Source organism: Microcaecilia unicolor, chromosome 5 (genome assembly GCF_901765095.1).
Source record: "Microcaecilia unicolor chromosome 5, aMicUni1.1, whole genome shotgun sequence".
Lineage (NCBI taxonomy): Eukaryota > Metazoa > Chordata > Amphibia > Gymnophiona > Siphonopidae > Microcaecilia > Microcaecilia unicolor.
Window position 1 is genome coordinate 221864544 of NC_044035.1, and position 23194 is coordinate 221887737.

At 44.4% G+C, this 23194-nt stretch overlaps 1 protein-coding gene across 5 annotated transcripts in view; it reads right to left on the minus strand.

Annotated features, from left to right (window-relative positions):
- The window catches only part of BCL9 (BCL9 transcription coactivator), a 247203-nt gene that overhangs the window by 201654 nt on the left and 22355 nt on the right, over nucleotides 1-23194 (minus strand). For 3 of the 5 annotated variants that reach the window (XM_030203808.1, XM_030203802.1, XM_030203803.1), the window contains exon 1: nucleotides 3062-3179. The exons of 1 other annotated variant lie outside the window; for it this stretch is intronic. The gene's annotated coding sequence lies outside the window, so the exon portion shown is untranslated. One more of the 5 variants, XM_030203805.1, reaches the window with a different exon arrangement.

Genomic DNA, 23194 nt, shown 5'->3' on the forward strand with positions numbered 1-23194 from the left:
AACTTACTTTCTAACTCGTCTTACTCTCTTACCTATCTATAGATTCCATCTTTGCTTACACCCTACACTGTAGAAAACTAGCAAGTAACGTCACATTTGCTAAAAATAAAAACTACAAGGAGGAAAAAGGACTTCATAGGTCACGTCTGAAACAAGGATTGGACTAATGAACTGCCCTACTTCTTCATCAGTCCTAAAAATACCTCCTATATATCTGAGTCCATAATTCTTGAATTTTAACATTTTTTTGTCTAATTTCAATATTAAAGTCCAAATATAATCAAATTCTCCCAGGTACTTATCTGGAACAAATGCTGCAATGCTCTACAGCATGACTGTTTCACTCCTGCTTCATCAGAAGCGTTATAATCATGCAGCACATTCAGTACCCTACAAAACATATTTAGCAAATTATCCAAAAGCGTCTACTTGACTGCAAGCTTAGGATTATAACATTTATAATGACATTAAAAATGTATCTTGCTGATATTTCTTACCCCACCACTCAGTATACTTGATCATGAGAGTATAAACTTCCAAAATGGTGCCTAAACTTTAAAAGGACACCTAGAGTTATTAGCCAATCCAGGAATCCATAAGAGGAGGAGACGGGGGGGGGGGGGGGGGGGGGGGAATTAATACAAAGAGAATATTGGATAAACAGGTTGAAAACTCTTCAACAGGATGGTTTAACTATAACCATTGAGTGGCAAGCCTTTTTTTTTTAATACAATTGCTGCCGTCTCTTTAACACTATTATTATTTAAGGGTTGGAAAATGGATCGCTTTTGGACCCCTCAGCGTTTAGTTTTCTTTGGACCAATCAGAGAGGATATCATCTGATTGGCTGATAACTCTAGGCATCCTTTTAAAGTTTAGGCGCCATTTTGGAAGTTTATACTCTCAAGACCGAATATAGAGTGGCGAGGTAAGAAATATCAGCAAAATATATTTTTTTTGATGTCATTATAAATGTTATAATCCTAAGAGCGCAGTCAAGTAGACATGTTTTGGATAATTTGCTAAATATGTTTTGTAGGGTACTGAATGTGCTGCGTGATTATAACGCTCCTGATGAATCCGAGGTGAAACAGTCATGCTGTAGAGCATTGCAGCATTCGTTCCAGACAAGTACCTGGGAAAATTTGATTGTATTTGGACTTTAATACTGAAATATGACAAAAAATTTTAAAAAATTAAAGAATTATGGACTCAAATATACAGTTTTTTTCAGGGCTGATGAAGTAGGGCAGGTCATTAGTCCAAGCCTTGTTTCAGATGTGACCTATGCCATTGAAGTCCTTTTTCCTCCTTGTATTTTTTATTTTTAGCAAACGTGACTTTACTTACTAGTTTTGTATACCAATATTTTCTAAGGAGCAAGTAAAGCCAGTGAAAATAGTTGTTATACCCTACAATATCAATTAACATGTTCTACTACGTATTGTGTTGACATTGTTAGTATACTATGCCATACTTTGTATTGTTATTTGAATATTTTTACTGCTGTAATTGTCTATGCTCACGCTTGATTTATTCTTACTGTACATCACCTTGAGTGAATTCCTGGCAGTACATAAATCCTAATAAAGAAATTGCTTTTCTGTGGTTACAATCAAAGCAGTTTACATATTATATACAGGTACTTATTTTTTACCTAGGGCAATGGAGGGTTAAATGACTAGCTCAGAGTCACAAGGAGCTGCCGTTGTAATTGAGCCCGGTTCCCCTGGTTCTCAGACCACTACACTAACCTTTAGGCTACTCCCCTGGAAGAAGAGACAACCGAGGTATGATAGAGATCTATAAAATCCTGAGTGGAATGGACAAACAGAAATTGTTTATTTTTCAAAAATTATAAGAACTAGGAAACATGCTATTAAACCATAAGATGTGATAAAAGCAGTTAGCATAGTTGGGTTTAACGGAAGATTTGGACAAATTTCTGGAAGTGAACTCCAAAACCCATTAAACAGATCTGGTGAAAGCCACTGTTTATCCCTGTGAATAAGTAGCATAGAATCTTGCTACTTTTGGGATCCTGCCAGGTATTTGTGACCTGGATTGGCCACTGTCAGAAAAAGATGTTACGTAGACCTTTGGTGTGAACCAATATAGCAATTGTTATGATCATACTAAACTTGTTTGGAATTAACATAGCAAAATTGGCCTGAGCAATAACAGTCACTCTTGCTTATTCTTGATGAACAATTTCAACTCTGAGGTAAGAGTCAAACCATCAAGAACTGGGCCACAGAGATAGTTGCAGCTGCTTGTGTGTGTTGTGTGTGGTAGTGAATACCACACATCACTTCTCATTTTGTTTGACCTATGGAAGAGCAGCGCCTGAGAGCTCATTAGAAAGTATTGTTACTATTACTGAAGACAGACAGTACCCCATATAGCTTTTTTGTTAACCTGGATGTACACAAAACATCTCAAATACGTGAAAAGAGCACAGAAGCAGTAACAATTAAAAATCACAAATGTAGTACGTGTGCAAAAATTGCATTGCTTCAAATCCTGAATCAGGCACATGCACTGCCACAACCCTCACAAGCAGGATTAGGGTAACCACTCCCCCCCCCCCCCCATATATATATATATATACATACATGCTTTTTCCCCAGAACCGTCCGTGACCTCCCTCATACTCAATCAGAATCAGAGCTCTCTCGCAAGCAGGACTCCATATCCAAGATAAGGATGCACTACTGCTCCCTCTCAACTTCTCTCTTCTACATTCTGGATGGCCAACTTAAGCAGTACCTCAGTACTAAACCATGAATCGGAGCTTTTCTTATGGAATGCGGAGTCTCACTCTCCAGCGCCTCATCTCCCAATCCCTCTCTGTCCCCAGATCTCCCTGTCGTTCTGTTTCTTCTCTCAGGTCCCTCCGGTTCACTACTCTTCTTTCTCCCCGTCCCAATTTTCTGGCCACAAGATTTTCCTGCCTGCCTCCCCTTCCCAACTCTGCCCTGGAAAGTTTCCCTGGGAAGGCCGGGCACTGTTCCCCTTCAGCGAAGATCGAAACCCGGCCACCAATCTACCCAGCGCTCACCGCAGGGTACAGGCCCGAACTCTCTCCAGCGTCGATCACACCCGGTAGCGTGCGACCGCGACTCCCAGCAGCGGCTCCAACCCCTCACAACCACACACAAGCTCCATTGTCTTCTCACTCCTCCCCCTTTCCGGCTCGACCAGCGCTATTTCCCCCCGCCTTCTCTCTCTCTTTCTCCATTCCTCCCCCCACCCTCCCCAACCACACACATAACCACCCTCTCGCACGGACCTGCCTCTTAAAGAAACAATGCGTGCCTGACGTCAGGTATCGCGTCCTCGCTTATAGAAGCCCCGCCCCTCTTTGTCACGATGGTACCGCCCTCCCTGTGGAACGTGCGATGTTTGTTGGGTAGCCTAATGATCGTTCGTTCGTGTGGACCGCTCACATCCCTAAACAACTTAGGGATCACTTGCCACCATCCTTAAAGCGTCAAAGCCTTTGCATTTTTCGTTTACCACGATAACTGAATGCAAGATCATGACCCAACCTTTTCTTGGCTAACAGTTATGAGCCGAGCACAAACCTTAATGTTTTGGTGACGTTTCAAAACCCACGAACAGTATGCTGCTAAATCCTACTGGAACCCAAAACAAGCCTTAGATTAAACCTCACCTATGAAAATGCACTTTTGCACGTCCAGCTCAATGGGAACCAACTAAGGGCTGGGATCTGGCTATATAAGCCTTCATTTACAACTACTTGGGAATTGTTCACCTATTTGACCTGGCCAGCCAGCCCTCCTGCTAGCAAAACTCGCTCTTTATCTGGATTGTGCAGAAAACATACTGTAAGATCCTTGGGTCTATATCTTTACGTACATCGATGAGCACTTTCAGTCTCAAAATCAGGCAATCACCCTTCTCCATACCCACCCTTTACAAAAAAATCAAAACACGAGATTTTCAGTAATTTCCACACAGGACATGTCCAAGGTGGATATGAACTCTTTGGAGCAGGAAAGTGATTTTTCCTCCTGGAGCAATTCTCCATGTCTTCAATTTTTAGAAGAATATACTCACTAACTTTCTCCAGATCAGAGAGACACTGCTGTATTACCCTCACCTTCTTCTTCATATTCTTCCAGCTTCCCCTCAGCTGCTACAACTAGTAATGTAGTAAGTGACAGCAGATAAAGACCTGAACAGTCCACCCGGTCTGCAAGTCACACTCATTATCAATTCATGATTAAATCAACAAGGAATGAGATGTAACATACTTGATCGTGGTCTTCTTCAGCTTTTTTGGGACATAGACAGAGAAGTCCACCCAGCCCTGTCCTTTTGTTCCAACTGCTGGAGTTGATGTTGAAGCCCACTCCGGTCTATCCATCTTGTCATCTGCAGGAAACAGACCGTAAAAATCAGCCTAGCACTGGCCTCAGATTCCAGCCATTGAAGTTGCTGTCAAAGCCCTTTCCAGCCTATCCTAAACCGGATTGCCATATATGGGACACAGACCGTACAAGTGTGCCTGGCACAGGCCCTAATTCATCACAGCCAGCATCACCATCTAAGTTTAGGGTTTTTTTTTTTATATTATCCATTTTCTAATTAGAGATCCTCTGTCTTCATCTCACGCCATTTTGAATTTCGTCACCACTTTTGTCTCTACCACCTCTCTCAGGACAGCATGCCAGGCTTTGACCACCCTCGCTGTGAAAAAGAAGTTCCCGACATTACTCCTAAGTCTACCACCCCGCAACCTCAATTCATGTCCTCTAGTTTTACCGTTTCCCCTTCTCTGGAAGAGATTTGTTTCTATATTAATATATTTCAAATATTTAAACATGTGTATCATATCTCCTCTTCCCTTCTTTCCTCTAGGGTATACACATTCAGGTCTTCCAGTCCTATTTCACTCAAATCAGATCAAAGCTCCTCAGGGCAACTTTGAATATTCTTCTGGGCTTGCAGGGGGGAGGGGGCTGCTGGCAAAGCAAAGATACTTTCCTGTACAAGGTATTCTCCGAGGACAGCAGGTGACACTGACCTGAATCGTGCAGTCCGGAACTTAGGTATAGCTTCATTCCCACCTGCCGCAAAAATGCGGTCTCAGTTTTATACTACAGCAAAACAGTAAAAACAAGAAAGGACATAACTCCAAGGGGAGGTCAGAGGGATTGTGAGAATCCAGTTAGAAATGGTGTGTTTCCCGATGGTGTCCTATTCTGATGTTCCAGCATTCAAGACTTGCTTTGAGGTTCCTGCAGCCAAGCCTCACTTTGGTGCTCTTGCAGCCAAGCCGTGCTCTGGTGTTTTTGCTGCCAAGCCTCACTCTTACTAGTGACCTCATCTGTAATTGCCTTTATTAAGCACCTAGGAACTTTCAGGCTTGCCTTTGCAACAGAGGTCTTCAGATGAGTTTTCGTCTGTGTGTGTTTGTTGCAGTTCCAGCCCTGCTAGTTCTTGTCTTGCCAGTCTTCAACTTCTACTCCAACCCTGCTTGTTCTAATCCTGCTTGTGTCTGCCCTGTTTGTCTTCAGCTTCAGTTCCTCCACTGTTTGTTCCAACCCTGTCTACTTTCAGCTTCCATTCCAGCCAAGCCTGTTTGAGAATCCTGAATCCTGTTTGAGAATCCAGAATCCGGTTCCAGCCAAGCCCATTCCAGAATCCGGTTCCAGTCAAACCAAGCCAAGCCCATTCCAGAATCCAGTTCTAGCATCCGGTTCCAGCCAAGCCCGTTCCAGAATCCAGTTGTTCCAGTCCTGCTTATTCCAGCCTGTCTGTGTTCAGCCTCGCTTCCTGTTTGGGTAGTTCACCTGCTGCTGCCGGTCACTGGCAGTGGCCCAAGGGCTCACTACTCCGGACTCCGTGACAGTTCATGACACGTGCAGAGGACTACTCTGTTGTGATGAAACTTAGTATCAGGTGAAATCAGTCACTAAGGCCTGAAGCTCACTGACTCTATGCGCTGAACAGCCACCATGAAAATGACCTTTCAGGTTAAGTACTTCAGATGACGGGAATTCAGTAGCTCAAAAGGAGCTGTCATCAGCTGGGTGAGAAAAACGTTTAAGATCCCATGACACGGGTGGAGGTCTGACATGGGGCTCTGACAAACGCAAACCTCCAAGGCAGGCAAACAAACAACTAGAGGCTGTCCAGAGATAGGCTTACCTTCTACACGCTAATGATAAGCACTAATTGCACTAAGGTGAACCCTTACGGAGTTGGTCTTGCGACCAGACTCGGATAGGTGAAGAAGGTATTCAAGCAGGGTCTGTGTAGGGCAAGAAAGAAAATCTAGGGCCTTGCTCTCACATCAGATGGCAAACCTCCTCCATTTGAAAGAATTACACCTCTTAGTGGAGTCTTTCCTAGAAGCCAGCAAAACCAGGAAGACACCCCCCCCCCGAAAGACCCAAAGAAGCAAATTCTAGGTTCTCAACATCCAAGCTGTGAGATCCAGAGACTGGAGGATGAGATGTAGAAGAGATCACTCGTTCTGCATGATGAGGGTTGGAAAACACTCCAATCTCCACGGTTCTTCTGAGGATAACTCCAGACGTAGAGGGAACCATAACTGCCGTGGCCAGTACGGCACAATCAGAATTATGGCTCCATGGTCTTGCTTGAGTTTCAACAAAATTTACCCCACTAGAGGTATAGGAGGAAATGCATACAGAAGACCTGTCCCTCAATTGAGGAGAAAGACATCCAACGCTAGTCTGTTGTGGGCCTGAAGCCTGGAACAGAACTGAGGGTCTTTGTGATTGATCTGAGTGGTAAAAATATCTACCGAGGGGGTGCCCCATGCTCAGAAGATCTTGCAGGCTATGCCCATATTGAGAGACCACTCGTGTGGTTGCATTATCCTGCTCAGTCTGTCAGCCACGGTATTGTTATTGCTCGCCAGATACGTGGCTCGAAGGAACATGCCATGGTGGCGAGCCCAATGCCACATCTGGATGCCCTCCTGACACAGAGGGCGTGATCCGGTGCTTCCCTGCTTGTTGGTGTGATACACTGCAACCTGATTGTCTGTTTTGATCTGAAAGCCTTTAGAGCGTTCCAGATCGTTCAGAGCTCCAAGAGATTGATTTGAAAATTTGTTTCCTGGGTGGACCAAACACCTTGGGTGTGATGCCCATCTACATGAGCCCCCCATTCCAGGAAAGGTGCATCCACTGTTATCACCTTTTGTGGCTGAGGAATTTGGAATGGAAGTCCCAGAGTCAAAATTGATTGAATTGTCCACAACTGAAGGGAGCGTATAAGCTCCGGGAACACTTGGATGACATCCTCCAGGCTCCCCGTGGCTTGACACCACTGAGAAGCCAGGGTCCATTGAGCTCATCTCATGTGAAAATGTGTCATGGGTGTAACATACACTGTGGAATCTCAACATCTGCAGAGCTGAGACCTGCTGAGAAGCTCGAACTACAGAAGCGAGTTCAACAAGTGTGTACGCTTTCGTCTCCGGAAGGTAGGCTCTAACCATCTGAGTATCGAGCAGGGCTCCTATGAACTCCAATTGTTGGACAGGGCAAAGATGGGACTTAGGGTAGTATTCCAAGATGGCTGCCAACTAACGGACTCAATAACTACAGCTCCGTATACCTTCACTGCTTCTCCCAAAACCTATTGACTTTTCCTGCTAGTCTCGATTTTGACAGCCTTCCCTGGACCCCGCTGATGCACTGACTGCTCTCCAATTTTCATTAATTTTTCTAACAAGCTTGACATTAACACAACGGGTCTCCCCGTGATACCTGTCTTCTCCTCTCAGCTGATCGCTCTTATAATCCCGTCGCTAGAGAGCAGTTCCGCTCACTGCCGCTGTTGTCGATCAGCTGTTATCCTCCCTGCTGCAGGTTGAACAAGCGGTTTCGTTCGTTGAGGTCGGTGGTGCAGACGTCGTGTTAGAAACAGCATTAAGGCCGCCATTTAACGGTCTCCCACAGAATTCGCCATCTTTTCTCAAAATCTGCTGTCGATACGGAGCGATGTTGCCGCTTTTAGTGGCTCTAGAAGAGGAGTAGCCCCACCTTGATTCTAAGCTGCCTGTTTTGCTTGAAGAAGGAGGAGCCTGTTTCGGCACTGGACGTCTTGCAACTAATCAGCTGTTGCATCTCCCTTCCTCCTGTTTGCCCTAACTGCAGATCTGTGGAGAATGCTCCGGGCTTTATTTAATCTGCCAAGATTAGCCTGTTACAAATGGATTCCCCTTCTTCACTAGCAAGATTACAATTAGACTAACTAGATTACAATCTCATCTCCTGCCACCTCCTGGCATAATCATGTTCTCGTCCTCCATAACTCAAATTCTCTACCTGTCAGCCCTGTTGCACTCCGTCCTAACTGCTACTGAATCCTCTTATGGTCACATTCCCATCATCACTGGACATAGGAAGCTCTCATCCCGCACACCATCTTGCAACTCGTCACATGCTGATCAACTATCTGTCTCTGTTGCCTCTAAGTCCCATCCTCACAAGCAATATCATTACTCAACGGTTCCCATTGTGCAAGCGAAACAAGTGCAATTCCAATCTTTACATGTGGGCTATGTAAATGCGAGATCAGTAGTGAGCAATCCTGAAATGATATCTGACTGGATCTCCTCCGACGCTCTAGATATGTTGTTCATCACAGAAACCTGGATAAGAACACCTAAAGACCCCATTGTATTAGATCTCTGCCCTGCAGGCTACAAAATCATCCACTGGGACAGAAAAGACAAGCGAGGGGGCGGGTTAGCGCTCATTTACCGCTCCTACCTCATAGTAGATACAATTTCGGTTTTGACCTCCTCGTTGCTGGAAGTCGCTGCTGTCAATGTTCATCACTCCTCCCTTCATGGCCAGCTAGCCTGTGTGCTGATTTATAGACCACCAATTTCCTGGTCAAGCAGTCAATCTGTGCTTCTGGATTTCATCTCTAATGTCTGCATGAATAACTCGAATACACTTTTCTTGGGCGATCTTAACCTCCATTTGGATAATACCACCTCTCCAGATGTATCCCAGTTCCTGGATTTTCTCCACCTTTGTGATCTTGAATGTCCTATCTCAGGTCCAACTCACTGTAAAGGCCATTCACTGGACTTCCTCTCATTTAAATTTTTAGAAGATCGTAACTTTTCTGTTCATGATATTGACTGGCTGGAAACGGCCTGGTCGGATCACTTTAAATTGCAGTTCACCCTGCATTGGCAAACCTCAAGTCCCCTCCGACCTCGTCAGTCTCACCAATATTACACCAGAGGCGTCATCGACCCCAGCTTGTTCTGGAGATCTCTCTACAGTCATGGTTTGGATCTGCAACCATCCTCGCCCAATTATCTCTCCGATTGGGACCACACTTGCAAAACAGTATTGAATACAATTGCACCCGTGCGTCTTAAATCCTCGTACAATCGTAGATTATCACCTTGGTTCTCAACAGAACTGAGAGCTTTGAAATGTGAGGTACGACGTACGGAAAGAACTTGGCGAAAATGCAAAACCGATCTGGCTTGGGAGGCCTGGAAAAGTAGTCATCGCAAGTATAAATATGCTATCCGATCTGCAAAGCGCACCTACTTTTCATCTAAGATGCAGGTGGCAGGCCGGGACATCCGACAGATATACCAGCTACTAAACACCTTTCTAGATACTCGCAAGTTAGAATGCTCCAGTGTTAGTCCTCCTTCAGCTATACAACTAGGATCTTACTTCAAGGAGAAAATCCTTACCCTGCGGTCTTCAACCGTCAGTAACCTCTCTAAGGTGGACGACTTCCTGGCATCCCTGGTCGTGCCATTGGGCGCTTGCCCGGCTGACCGCTATTGGATCAAATCAATCGCCTGTTGCCTGACAAGGTGACTATGGCTTTACGTAAATTCACAAATAAAAGCTGCAGATTAGATGTATGTCCAACCCACCTCCTAAAAGTTGCACCAAAATGTTACATTGAAGAATTGACTTGTTACCTCAATTATATGTTAAACGCAGGTTTTTTTCCCGTCAGGCCATGGAAACATCCTTCTCACCCCAATCCCAAAGAATCCTAAGATCAAGCCAGATGTCATCTCCAACTATCGTCCAGTGGCTTCGATACCTCTAGTTATCAAACTGATGGAAAGTCTGGTCAATGTTCAGCTCAACGAGTTTTTGACTAATTTTGATATCCTCCACCATTCGCAATCAGGATTTCGAGTTCATTACAGCACGGAGACAGTCCTGGTCACTCTCTTATCTAACTTTAGACGAGAACTATCGGTTGGACGGAAGATTCTTCTACTACAATTTGACATGTCTAGTGCTTTTGATATGGTGGATCACGAACTCCTGCTCCATCTACTGGATTCTTTCGGTATAGGAGGGCCAGTTTTGCATTGGTTCAAGGGTTTCTTGACTTCAAGGTCCTATCAGGTCATGGTGAACTCCCACACTTCAGAACCGTGGAATGCTTCCTGTGGGGTCCCTCAGGGCTCTCCTCTTTCACCTACCCTGTTCAATATTATGATGATGCCGTTAGCCACAGCACTTGCAAACTTAAACCTCAACCCTTTCATCTATGCGGATGATATTACAGTTTACATCCCTTTTCAATCCTCAATATCAGAAGTTGCCAACTCATAGATGCATGTTTCACCACTTTAGAACACTGGGCCAAGGTGTTCCGATTCAGGCTCAACAGGGAAAAAAACTCACTGTCTCATCCTCTCGTCCACGTACGCTCATGTATCTGACACTATGCTTCCAGTTCTGGGCTCGGCCCTCCCGATTGCCAACAGCCTGAGACTTTTAGGAATACATCTGGACTCACATCTCCAGCTGGTTGATCATGTACATTGGTCACCAAAAAAATGTTCCAGGCAATGTGGAGGCTTCGGCGCATCAGATACCTCCTTCCAAGAGACTTGTTTCGAACCCTTGTCCACTGGCTTGTCCTATCCATCTGGACTATTGTAGTGGTATTTACGTGGGTTGTCAGGCCTCCTTATTGAAAATGCTCCAAACGGCTCAGAACACTGCGGCGAGGCTCATCCTTAGAGTAAGGCGTTTTGAACATGCCGAACCCCTGCGCTTTAAACTTCATTGGCTGCCTGTACACGAGCGAATTGCTTTTAAGATCTGTTCCCTGACGCATAAAATCATCTATGGGACTGCACCGGAATACATGCTCCCCTTGATTGACCTTCCGCCTAGAAATGCCAATCCTGCTGCTCGGTCCTATCTCTACCTCCATTTTCCGACCTGTAAGGGAGTAAAGTACAAGAAAATCTTTGCCTCGTCCTTCCGTTACTGGAGTCCCAAACACTGGAATTTGTTACCTCATCACCTTAAAACTCAAGAAGACCATGGCCTTTTTAAGAAGTTGTTAAAGACATTCCTCTTTGCTAAGACTTACTCCTCAACTTACAATGTTGATTAATGTATCCTTTGTCCCCTTCCCTATCTAGTTCACTCTGTTAGATGCTTGCATAACCTTTAAGTTTGTACTTTTATTTAACTTACTGTAAGCCACATTGAGCCTGCACGAGTGGGAAAATGTGGGATATAAGCAACAAATAAATAAATAAATAAAATTAAATGAACCCTAGTAGCTCAAGCACCCGAATAGTCATCCACATGGTCTGCTGACCACCATCCGAAGAGGTGCTCTTTACCAGCCAATTGTCAAGATATGGGAACAAATGGACTCCTAGTTGCGATACTGCAACTACCACTAGACATTTGTTGAATACCCTGGGAGCTGACACGAGGCCAAAAGGCAACACATGGTACTGAAAGTGATGTATTCCCTGCTGTGATGTATTCCCTGCTGAAATCGAAGATACTTCCAGTGGGCTAGAAGTATATCCATCTTTTAAGTCCAGAGAGCATAGCCAATCATTTTTCTGAATCATTGGGAGAAGGGTGCACAAGGAAACCATCCTGAACTTTTCTCGGACTAGGAATTTTTTCAGGGTCCTTAGGTCTAGGATGGGATGCATCGTCCCTGTTTTCTTTTGCACAAGTAAGTACCAGGAATAGAATCCCCATCCTTTCTCCCCTGGTGGAATGGTCTCAATCGCATGGGCCTTCAGAAGGGCTGAGAGTTCCTCTGCAAGTACCTGCCTGTGCTGAGAGCTCATTCATTCAGCTCTCAGCACAGGCAGGTACTTGCAGAGGAATTTGGAGGTTTTACATACTGAGTGCATATCCAAGATGGACTATTTGAAGAAACCACTGGTCGAAGGTTATAAGGGGCCACCTTTCATGGAAAACTTCAGCCTCCCCCCAACCATCAAGTTGTTCCAGGATAGACACTTTTACTGCAGCCAGTCAAAAGCTCATCCCTTGATTTGCCTTGGGAGCAGCCGGGTTCTTTGGCACATGCTGTTGACGTGAACAAGCACAATGGGGTTGAGCCTGAGCAGACTGGTGAAGCTGATGGGTTGTACCTATGCATCTGACAGTAATAAGTACTCCTCCTTAGCTTGCCAAAAGTCCTCTTAGCTGAGGAGGCTGATGCAGAAGGCACCCAGCGGGACAGAGAAGCGATAGTATCAATATGTTTTTTGATGTGGTCTGCGACCTCCTCAACCTTCTCCCCAAAAAGGTTATCCCCCTGGCATGGGGCATCCACCTACCTCTGTTGAAAAGAATGGTCCAAGTCAGAAACACGCAGCCATGAGAGTCTGTACATTGCTATACTCTGGGCAGAGATCCTGGATGCCACATCAAAAGTGTTTTAAGTGCCCCTCGCCAAGAATTTTTGACATGCCTTCTGCTGCTTGACCAACTGGCAAAGTGACTTGGCCTGTTCCAGAAGGAAACCTCAGCCAGGTCTGACAACATGCGCACCAAGTTTTGTAAGTAGACATTCATGAAGAGCTGGTAGGATTGCATTCAGGAGATGAGAACAGAGGTCTGGAACATCTTTCTCCCAAAAGAATTCAGGTTTCTAGATTCTCTACCTGGGGATGCCAAGGCATAGTCCCTGGAACTCCTGGCTCTTTTGAGAGCAGATTCCTCCACCAGATTCCTCCACCATGGAATTGTGAGGCAACTGAGGCATACCAAAACCAGGCATACTGTGGGTCCGGTACATGAGAAGTTCTGAGAGGACAATTCTGTAGTAAGTGAACACGTGCTTTGGGAACTTAAAGACTGGGGTTTAAAGGATGAATTGTAGGTTAGTGATAGGCAGAATAAAAATATTAAAAAAAAACCAAATTTTATCAACTAATCTTCATAGTCTTTTCCCCTTAGTTTTAAAACTTGAACTTTGTACCACAGCATTAATACATAGCCTCTAGCAGGCCCTGCAGGATCTAGTTTAGTCTTCCCACTCACCCCAGGACAACTCTTCATTTATAGTCAGTTATTGTAATTAGGATAACAAGCAAGGAGTGCTCTTCAGAGTTTTAAATACATTTCATTACCATCTAAGAAGGAAACACTAAATAAATCACACAATATACCATATAAACTAAAAGACATTTTTATATTAGGCTAATATCCTTAATACTTTAGCAAGTTTTAAATTATTGAAAAACTCAAAAATACTAAGATGGAGTCATCAGTCCAGCAGCGAGAGGGGTACTATCCAGTCTTTTGCAATGAGTGTCACATGTATGATTATCTCCCAGTTCGTGAGCAGTTATATGTGTGTGCCCAATGCAAAGAGCTCCTAGCTCTCAGAGAATGGGTCCGTTCTCTTGAGGTTAGACTAGCAGACTTGGTGGAGCTGAGGGAGACAGAGAGGTACATAGAGGAGACTACAGGGATGTTGTAGAGAAGTCCCACCTCCAGTATATTAGCCCCTGTACTACCTTGGAGGAGAGAGGTCTCCTAGAAGTAGAGCATCACCCTGGTGAAGTAGGAAGTACTCTTGTAGCCAGGACCTGCCCACGGATGTACTACCCTCTCGCACCAAGGATATGTCTCCAAGTGCTGCCCAGTAAGGAAGGGTTAGGACAGCTGTTGTAGTTGGCGATTCGATCATTAGGCATATAGATAGCTGGGTGGCTGATGGACATGAGGATCACCTGGTGACTTGCCTTCCTGGTGTGAAGGTCGCGGACCTCACACATCACTTAAATAGGATGTTAGATAGTGTTTGGAGGAGTCGGATGTCTTGGTACATGTACATAAGTACATAAGTACATAAGTAGTGCCATACTGGGAAAGACCAAAGGTCCATCTAGCCCAGCATCCTGTCACCGACAGTGGCCAATCCAGGTCAAGGGCACCTGGCACGCTCCCCAAACGTAAAAACATTCCAGACAAGTTATACCTAAAAATGCGGAATTTTTCCAAGTCCATTTAATAGCGGTCTATGGACTTGTCTTTTAGGAATCTATCTAACCCCTTTTTAAACTCCGTCAAGCTAACCGCCCGTACCACCGTTCTCCGGCAACGAATTCCAGAGTCTAATTACACGGTTGGGTGAAGAAAAATTTTCTCCGATTCGTTTTTAAAATTTACCACACTGTAGCTTCAACTCATGCCCTCTAGTCCTAGTATTTTTGGATAGCGTGAACAGTCGCTTCACATCCACCCGATCCATTCCACTCATTATTTATACACTTCTATCATATCTCCCCTCCGCCGTCTCTTCTCCAAGCTGAAAAGCCCTAGCCTTCTCAGCCTCTCTTCGTAGGAAAGTCGTCCCATCCCCACTATCATTTTCGTCGCCCTTCGCTGTACCTTTTCCAATTCTACTATATCTTTTTTGAGATACGGCGACCAGTACTGAACACAATACTCCAGGTGCGGTCGCACCATGGAACGATACAACGGCATTATAACATCCGCACACCTGGACTCCATACCCTTCCTAATAACACCCAACATTCTATTCGCTTTCCTAGCCGCAGCAGCACACTGAGCAGAAGGTTTCAGCGGATCATCGACGACGACACCCAGATCCCTTTCTTGATCCGTAACTCCTAACGCGGAACCTTGCAAGACGTAGCTATAATTCGGGTTCCTCTTACCCACATGCATCACTTTGCACTTGTCAACATTGAACTTCATCTGCCACTTGCACGCCCATTCTCCCAGTCTCGCAAGGTCCTCCTGTAATCGTTCACATCCTCCTGCGACTTGACGACCCTGAATAATTTTGTGTCATCGGCGAATTTAATTACCTCACTAGTTATTCCCATCTCTAGGTCATTTATAAATACATTAAAAAGCAACGGACCCAGCACAGACCCCTGCGGGACCCCACTAACTACCCTCCTCCACTGAGAATACTGGCCACAGCAATCCTACTCTCTGCTTCCTATCTTTCAACCAGTTCTTAATCCATAATAATACCCTACCTCCGATTCCATGACTCTGCAATTTCTTCAGGAGTCTTTCGTGTGGCACTTTGTCAAACGCCTTCTGAAAATCCAGATATACAATATCAACCGGCTCCCCATTGTCCACATGTTTGCTTACCCCCTCAAAAAAATGCATTAGATTGGTGAGGCAAGACTTCCCTTCACTAAATCCGTGCTGACTTTGTCTCATCAGTCCATGTTTTTGTATATGCTCTGCAATTTTATTCTTAATAATAGCCTCCACCATCTTGCCCGGCACCGACGTCAGACTCACCGGTCTATAATTTCCCGGATCTCCTCTGGAACCCTTCTTTATTTTATTTCTTTAGTGCATTTGTATCCCACATTTTCCCACCTATTTGCAGGCTCAATGTGTCATAAAGAGACAGTCCCTGCTCAAGAGCTTACAATCTAGTATAGCTCCATCTTTATTGCCACTCCACATGGCACTGCTGAGGCCCCAGTGCTCCCCTGGGGTCTGATGTGCTTGCAGTTTTATAGGTAGATCTTTCAGGAATGTGATTGGGAACCTAGTGTGGAGCACTCCAGTTTCTGCATATTGGTTTTCCACAGCTTTGAGTCTTCCTCAGCTTTCTAGGGGCGAGGTAGGTGACCCTTTAGTCCCTGCAGCTGTGCGTGACAGAGCCTTATGCTGCTGCTTGGAAAGTACTGCCTATCTGAAAGTCTCCTGATAGAGATGCCTGTGCTTCTCGAGGTGAGTTACAGTAAGACTATTTCTGGACCCTCCTTAAGGAGGTTCAGGGGGTGTGTACATCTTTAATGGATGGGAGGAAAGGATCAGGATTAGGGATCCTACCCTAGGTTTTCACTTTTCCATTCTTCTTCTTTCTCAGACATGGCAGTACAGTGTTTTAGTAGTCAGGCTTAAGGCTGTTGACTAGATGTTTCTGTGAGAAATGTTACATTTTGAGGCTAGTGCAGGCCTCTCAGGTTTCTCTCGGTTTCCTTGGTAACCCTGCACCCTCTGGGCTCCCCTGGTGGCATTTGCTCTGCGGGTATATGTGGGAGAGAGGTTCTGGAAGCCAAATTTAGGCTCTTAGGTAGAAAGCTCAAATCCAGAACCTCTAGGGTAGCATTTTCTGAAGTGCTACCTGTTCCACGCACAGGGCCCAAGAGACAGGCAGAGCTACGGAGTCTCAATGCATGGATGAGACGATGGTGCAGGGAGGAGGATTTTAGATTTGTTAGGAACTGGGCAACATTCTGGGGAAGGGGGAGCCTATTCCGAAAGAATGGGCTCCTCCTTAACCAGGGTGGGACCAGGCTGTTGGCATCGGCATTTAAAAAGGAGTTAGAGCAGCTTTTAAACTAGAAACTGGGGGAAGGCCGACAGTCACTCAAAAGCACATGGTTCAGGATAAGGTATCTTTAAAAGATATCACCAAAACAGGGAAGATAGGGTATCCTGATAGTGAGGTTGCAAAAGAGACCATAGTAGATCAGGAGTCCTTAAAGAAAAATAAAAATCAGACAAAAGATTGCAAATTAATGCTGTCAAGTACTGAGCATGATGTAAACAGGAACAACAAACACAGTTTGAAATGTCTATATGCAAATGCCAGGAGCCTACGAAATAAGATGGGAGAGTTAGAATGTATTGTACTAAATGAAAAATGAGATATAATAGGCATCTTTGAGACCTGGTGGAAGGAGGATAACCAGTGGGACACTGTCATACCAGGGTACAAATTATATCGTAGTGGTAAGGTGGATCGAATTGGTGGAGAGGTAGCATTGTATATTAAGGAGAGCCTTGAATCAAATAGATTGAAAATTCTGCAAAAAATAAAACACATCTTGGAATCACTATGGACTGAAATTCTAAGTGTAAAGGATAGTGATAGGAGTGTACTACCGTCCACCTGGCCAGGATGAACAGACAGATGCAGAAATGTAAAAGGAAATTAGGTACGCAAACAAACTGGGCAGCACAATAATAATGGGTGATTTCAATTACCCCAATATTGACTGGATAAATGTAACATCAGGGCATGCTAGGGAGGTAAAATTCCTTGACGAAATCAAAGACTGCTTTATGGAGCAGCTGGTACAGGAGCCAACGAGAGAAGGAAAAATTCTAGACCTAGTCTTTAGTGGAGAGCATGATCTGATGCAAGAGGTAATGGTGCTGGGGCCACTTGATAACAGTGATCATAATATGATTGGATTTGATATTAGCTTTGAAGTAAGTATACATAGGAATCAAATACGTTAGTGTTTAACTTTAAAAAAAGGAGACTATGATAAAATGAGAAGAATGGTGAAAAAAAAAACTTAGAGGAGAGTCTGCGAGGGTCAAAAATTTACATCAGGCGTGGATGCTATTCAAAAACAACATCCTGGAAGTCCAGGCCAAATATACTCCGCGTATTAAAAAAGGAGGATGGAAGACCAAACAACGGCCAGCATGGTTAAAAAGTGAGGTGAAGGAAGCTATTAGAGCTAAAAGAAAATCCTTCAAAAAAATGGAAGAAGAAAACTGACTGAAAATAATAAGAAACAGCATAAGGAATGTCAAGTCAAATGCAAAGTGCTGATAAGGAAGGCTAAGAGGGACTTCAAAAAAAAAGATTGCAATGGAGGCAAAAACACATAGTACATTTTTTTTTAGGTATATTAAAAGCAGGAAAGCCGGTCAAAAGAATCAGTTTGGACCGCTACATGACCAAGGAGTAAAAGGGGCGATCAGGGAAGACAAAGCCATAGTAGAGAGATTAAATAAATTCTTTGCTTCAGTCTTCACCGAGGAAGATCTGGGAGAGATACCGGTGCCAGAAATGGTATTCGAAGCTGACGAGTCGGAGAAACTGAATGAATTCTCAATAAACCTGGAAAATGTAATGGGGCAGTTCTACAAATTGAAGAGTAGCAAATCTCCTGGACTGAATGGTATTCATCCCAGAGTACTGACAGAACTGATAAATGAACTTGTGGAACTATTGTTAGTAATATGTAATTATCCTTAAAATGAGCATGGTACCAGAAGATTGGAGGTGCCCTGTAATGCCAATTTTTTTAAAAAGGTTCCAGAGGAGATCCACAAATACTAGGACTAGGAGGCATGTGATGAAGCTACAAAGTAGTAAATTTAAAACGAATCGTAGAAACTTTTTATTCACTGAACGTATAATTAAACTCTGGAATTCATTGCCAGAGATGTGGTAAGGTGGTTAGCTTAGCAGAGTTTTAAAAAGGTTTGGACGGCTTCCTAAAGGATGAGTCCATAGACCATTATTAAATTGGACTTGGGGAAAATCCACTATTTCTGGGATAAGCAGTATAAAATGTTTTGTACTTTTTTTGGGACCTTGCCAGGTATTTGTGACCTGGATTGGCCACTGTTGGAAACAGGATGGTGGACTTGATGGACCCTTTGATCAGTCCCAGAATGGCATGTACTTATGTATGTACTAATCTTGGGCATGACCGGGATCGACAGATGGGACTCCTAACGAGGACTTCCTGGTGTACCTCGCCTCATAGACAGAGACAGTCACAGTCTCCCTAGGAGGAGACGTGTAGTCCAGGACCTTGACCATCTTGACCCTGGGCTCGACCTCCACTACCAAAGAAAATGGAATTGCATTTCCTTGACTTAAGAAGGAAATGAAAGGCTCTCTGGAGGAGACTTTCTCCTTTCAGGTAGAGGGGAGGGTTCAGGGGGAATTCCATAGGAGTCAGAGGAAAAGTACCTTGGATCCTCCTCTGAATCCCATGAGCGCTCTTCTTCGGTGTCAGACAGAACCTCCTGGTGAAGTGTCGAGACCGAACCTGCTTCGAAGTGGAGGAGCTATATCCTCGAGAATGGCATCAAGAAGTCGGTTCCCGCCTCGACTCCAGCAACGCTTCCTCCACTGACGTCGAGGGAGTACCGGCTTAGGTGGCATTGGTGGCCACATTGCAGGCTGAAGGCCAAGTGTGGCTGCAATGGCAGGCAGGGTAGGGGCAAGCACCCCTAATGCCAGTGCACGCCATTGCAGTAAGCCGTCCAGAAGCTAGGGAGCAAGGCCCAGATGCGAGGGCTGACACTGGAAAAGACTGGGGTGCCAGCTCAGGAGCAGGTTGCAGAACCACTGGGGTTGATGCGGAAGATGGGTCTTGGCTGCTGGGAGACCGATGTACCGGCACCTCCTATATGGAAGGGGAGCGGTCCTCCCGGCGCCGATGCTTCTCAGGTGCCGAATCTTTTGATGCCCCAGAGCTCCTGGCACCATGTGTCAAGGGCAATTGATGCCGATGCTTCTTGGCCTTCGCCCGAAGTCGTCATCGAGGCTTCTCGGTGCCGATGAGGACGACATTGAATGTACACATCGCCTCGGAGTCATGTCCAACAATGGACGGTCCTGGGGGCCCTGCACAGTAGGAGACCTGAAGGCAGGTGGCGACTCACTCGATGCTTCACTGGCTCCCAGTATCTAAAGGTCTAGCTCCCAGTGTCCTAAAGGTTCTTACTGACACTCCCAATGCCAGTACGATACTCAACATCGAAGCCAACACCTCCGACCTCGATGTCGATGCTGACGTCAAGGAACCGGACTTGGCTCCAAAAATCCTCTCTCATTGAGCCTCTCTGGAAATCAGTGTCCTCTTCTTCATATGAAGGCAGAGAACACAGTTAGTTGGGCTATGATCGGGCCCAAGACACTGAAGACACCAGGAATGGGTGTCTTTCCCAGAGATCATCCGATTGCACCAGGTACAGAGCTTAAAGGCACTGGGAACGTTCGTGGACATGGAAGGAAAAACTTCCTCAGCTAAATTAAATGAAGCAATGGTGCTTGAAAAAGGGTCAATGTATGGCAAAAAGAAAGGGAAAAATCCCAGCTAAAGTCAAGGCCTAAAAGCAGCTGAATGACGATGAAAAAGAAAGGAAACTTAAAACCGGGCAACCAACCCCCCCCCCCCCCCAAAAAAAAAAAAAAAAAAAAACTAGAACCTAAAGAAAAACATTTAAAAAAAAGGAGATTCCACAAACAGGAACACCATCATGGATGAAAAAAATTGCCAAAGCACAAAAAAGCTCTTTGGACCAAGTGAAAGTGAGGAGATGGTAAAATACACACCCTCTCCTCACTGTAGTAGAAAAAGAACTGAGGAGACCAATTTCTCACTGCGGGCGGGAAGGCACTCGCTCATGCGCGGTGGAGCATGTCTCATGCTCCACAAATCTCCACTTATGCTATTCATAAGTCCTGAACTGGGCAACGTGGATCGGCATCACCCACTTGTGAGAATCTATAAGCTTGCTTGTCCTTAGAGAAACAAAGAGACACAGAGGGAAGATGCTAGATATAGGAGAATAAAAACATATAAGGGAGATGCTGGACTTGGGGGCATAGGGACACAGAGGAGTGATGCTGGATACAGAGGTTGAGAATAGAGACAGAATGATGATGATGATGAATGCAGGGAGATGGACACAGAGGAGATGCCGGACAGGGAAGTATAGGGGGCACTTTTGTAGTAGGTCTTTGGAAGCAGCTCACTGTGGACGCGCATGCCTTCCTACTCACCATGGACGTGCGGGACCAGCTCAGTTTGATGTTACAACTGTTGGGAAGGGTCAGTAAGAATATTTGTCCTGCTGTCTTTGAAGAACATCTGCTACAGGTGAGTAACTTTGCTTTGTCTGTGAGCAAGCAAAATAACATATTCTTACTGTTGGGAATACCTAGCTACAAAGGTTTCTTAAAAGACAAAAGGACAAAAAGACTTAATTCAAGATTAAATCAACAATGAACGTGATATTATATACTTGGAAGTCTTTCTTTGTTGTTTCTGGGACACAGAACACAGAAGTCTGCCCAGCTCTGTCCTTATGTTCCAACTACTGGAGCTGCCGACAAAGCCCAGTGTAGCCTATCCGAATCAGTCTTGTCATTTGCAGGACACAAATCATAAAAGTCTGCACGGCACTGTCCTCACGTTCTAAATAAATAGACTTTCCGTCGAGCTCTCTGCAGCTCATCCTCTCACTCTAAGTATTAGCTGAATTCAATTTGAGATTTCATAAACTTCTTTTTTGAAAAAATGCAGAATTATGTCTTGAGAATAAAGCTCAGCTGGATTATTTGAAGGGTCTGAGTCCCTAGACTTCTTGTCTATCCTGTCTGCATCTAACCTTCTACTGAACACATTAAAAGAGCTAAAATATATAAAAAAAATGTCAACTAATATTCCAATTCCCTAAATACAACTAAAAACAAGATAATTAGGAGTGGCAGGACATACTATTACAGAGAGAGAGAGAGAGAGAGAGAGAGTGTGTGTGGGGGTGTGTGTGTGTGTGTGTGTGTGTGTGTGTGGGTGTGTGTGTGGGGGTGCGTGTGTGTGTTTTTCCAGCTCAGTTACAACCAGGGTTGGGACCTGAAGCCATGAGCATTCATTCACAACTAGTCAGAAACTTTCCCTCTATTTTATATCTCCCTCATACTCTAGAAGCCAACAGATTACAGTATCCCAGGCAACATAGCTTTAACAAAGGAAAATTCTGCAAAATGAATCTGTTCGACTTCTTTGACTGGGTGGCCAAAGAACATAAACTGGATGTACGGCATGCACTAGATGTAATCTACTTGGATTTCAGCAAAGACTTTTGATACAGTCCCTCACAGAAAACTCATGAATAAACTGAGAGGGCTGAATTTAGGACACAAAGTGCTGAACTGGATTGGAAACTGGTTGACTGACAAACGACAGAGGGTGGTGGTAAATAGAATCCGCATGGAGGAAATGAAGGTGAGTAGTGGAGTGCCCCAGGGGTCGGCGCTAGGGCTGATTCTATTTAATATATTTGTGAGACACATTGCTGAAAGTTAGAAGGAAAAGTTCATCTTTTTGTGGATGACACAAAGCCAATAAAGTCGATACCCTAGAGGGAGTAGAAACCATGAGAAGAGATCTCCAAACATTGGAAGAATGGTCAAGGGTCTGGCAGTTAAAATTTAATCATTAAATAATACTGGGTTATCAATCCTTTCCGGTTTCTTGTATTTTCAATTGAAATAATTATAAAACCTCAAATATTTATATATACATCACCTAATTCCTCAATAATATGATATACAATAAATATTGTGATAAGTGCTCAGTTTTTGGTGCATTACACTGGCCAGAGCCTTCTCATATATAATGCAACCAATCCACCATCATAGCACCTGCCTACCTAAAGTCATTATGAGCTGTACAACACACAGTCCACAAATCAGCAATCTTGTTCAATATATAGGCAGCCAAAACTATAAACAATTTCACTTAGCTTAGGATGGTCTCTTCTTGATGAAAAGGTATGTTTCTTAAAACAGATGTTCCTTCAGTGTAGCACCTAAACCTGATTAAAAGTGCCCATAATCCATAGTGAATGTCATTGTGACTTGTTAACTCGTGTTCCATGTTTTGCCATTAATAGGCGTCCTCGGGAGAACTTAACTGTGGTGCTCACCTCCAACGAGACATCTTAAGAACTTTAGGTAGGCAGGGATGGACACTGGTTATATGATGGTGGACTGGTTGCATTATATATGAGAAGGTTCCAGCCAGTGTAATGCTAATGCACCAAAAACTGAGCACTTATCACAATATTTATTGTATATCATATTGTTGAGGAATTAGTTGATGTATATGTAAATATTTGGGTTTCATAATACTTTTCAGTTAAAATTTAATGCCAAGAAGTGCAGAGTGATGCACTTGGGAGTACAGAAATCCAAAAGAGATGCAACAGATAGAAGGGGAGAGATTGGTAGGCTCGGTTCAGGAGAGGGACCTTGGGATGATGGTGACTGAGGATCTCAAAGTGATGAAACAATGCGGCAGGACGGTGGTCATGCCCAGAAGAATGCTAGGCTGCATACAGAGGGGTAT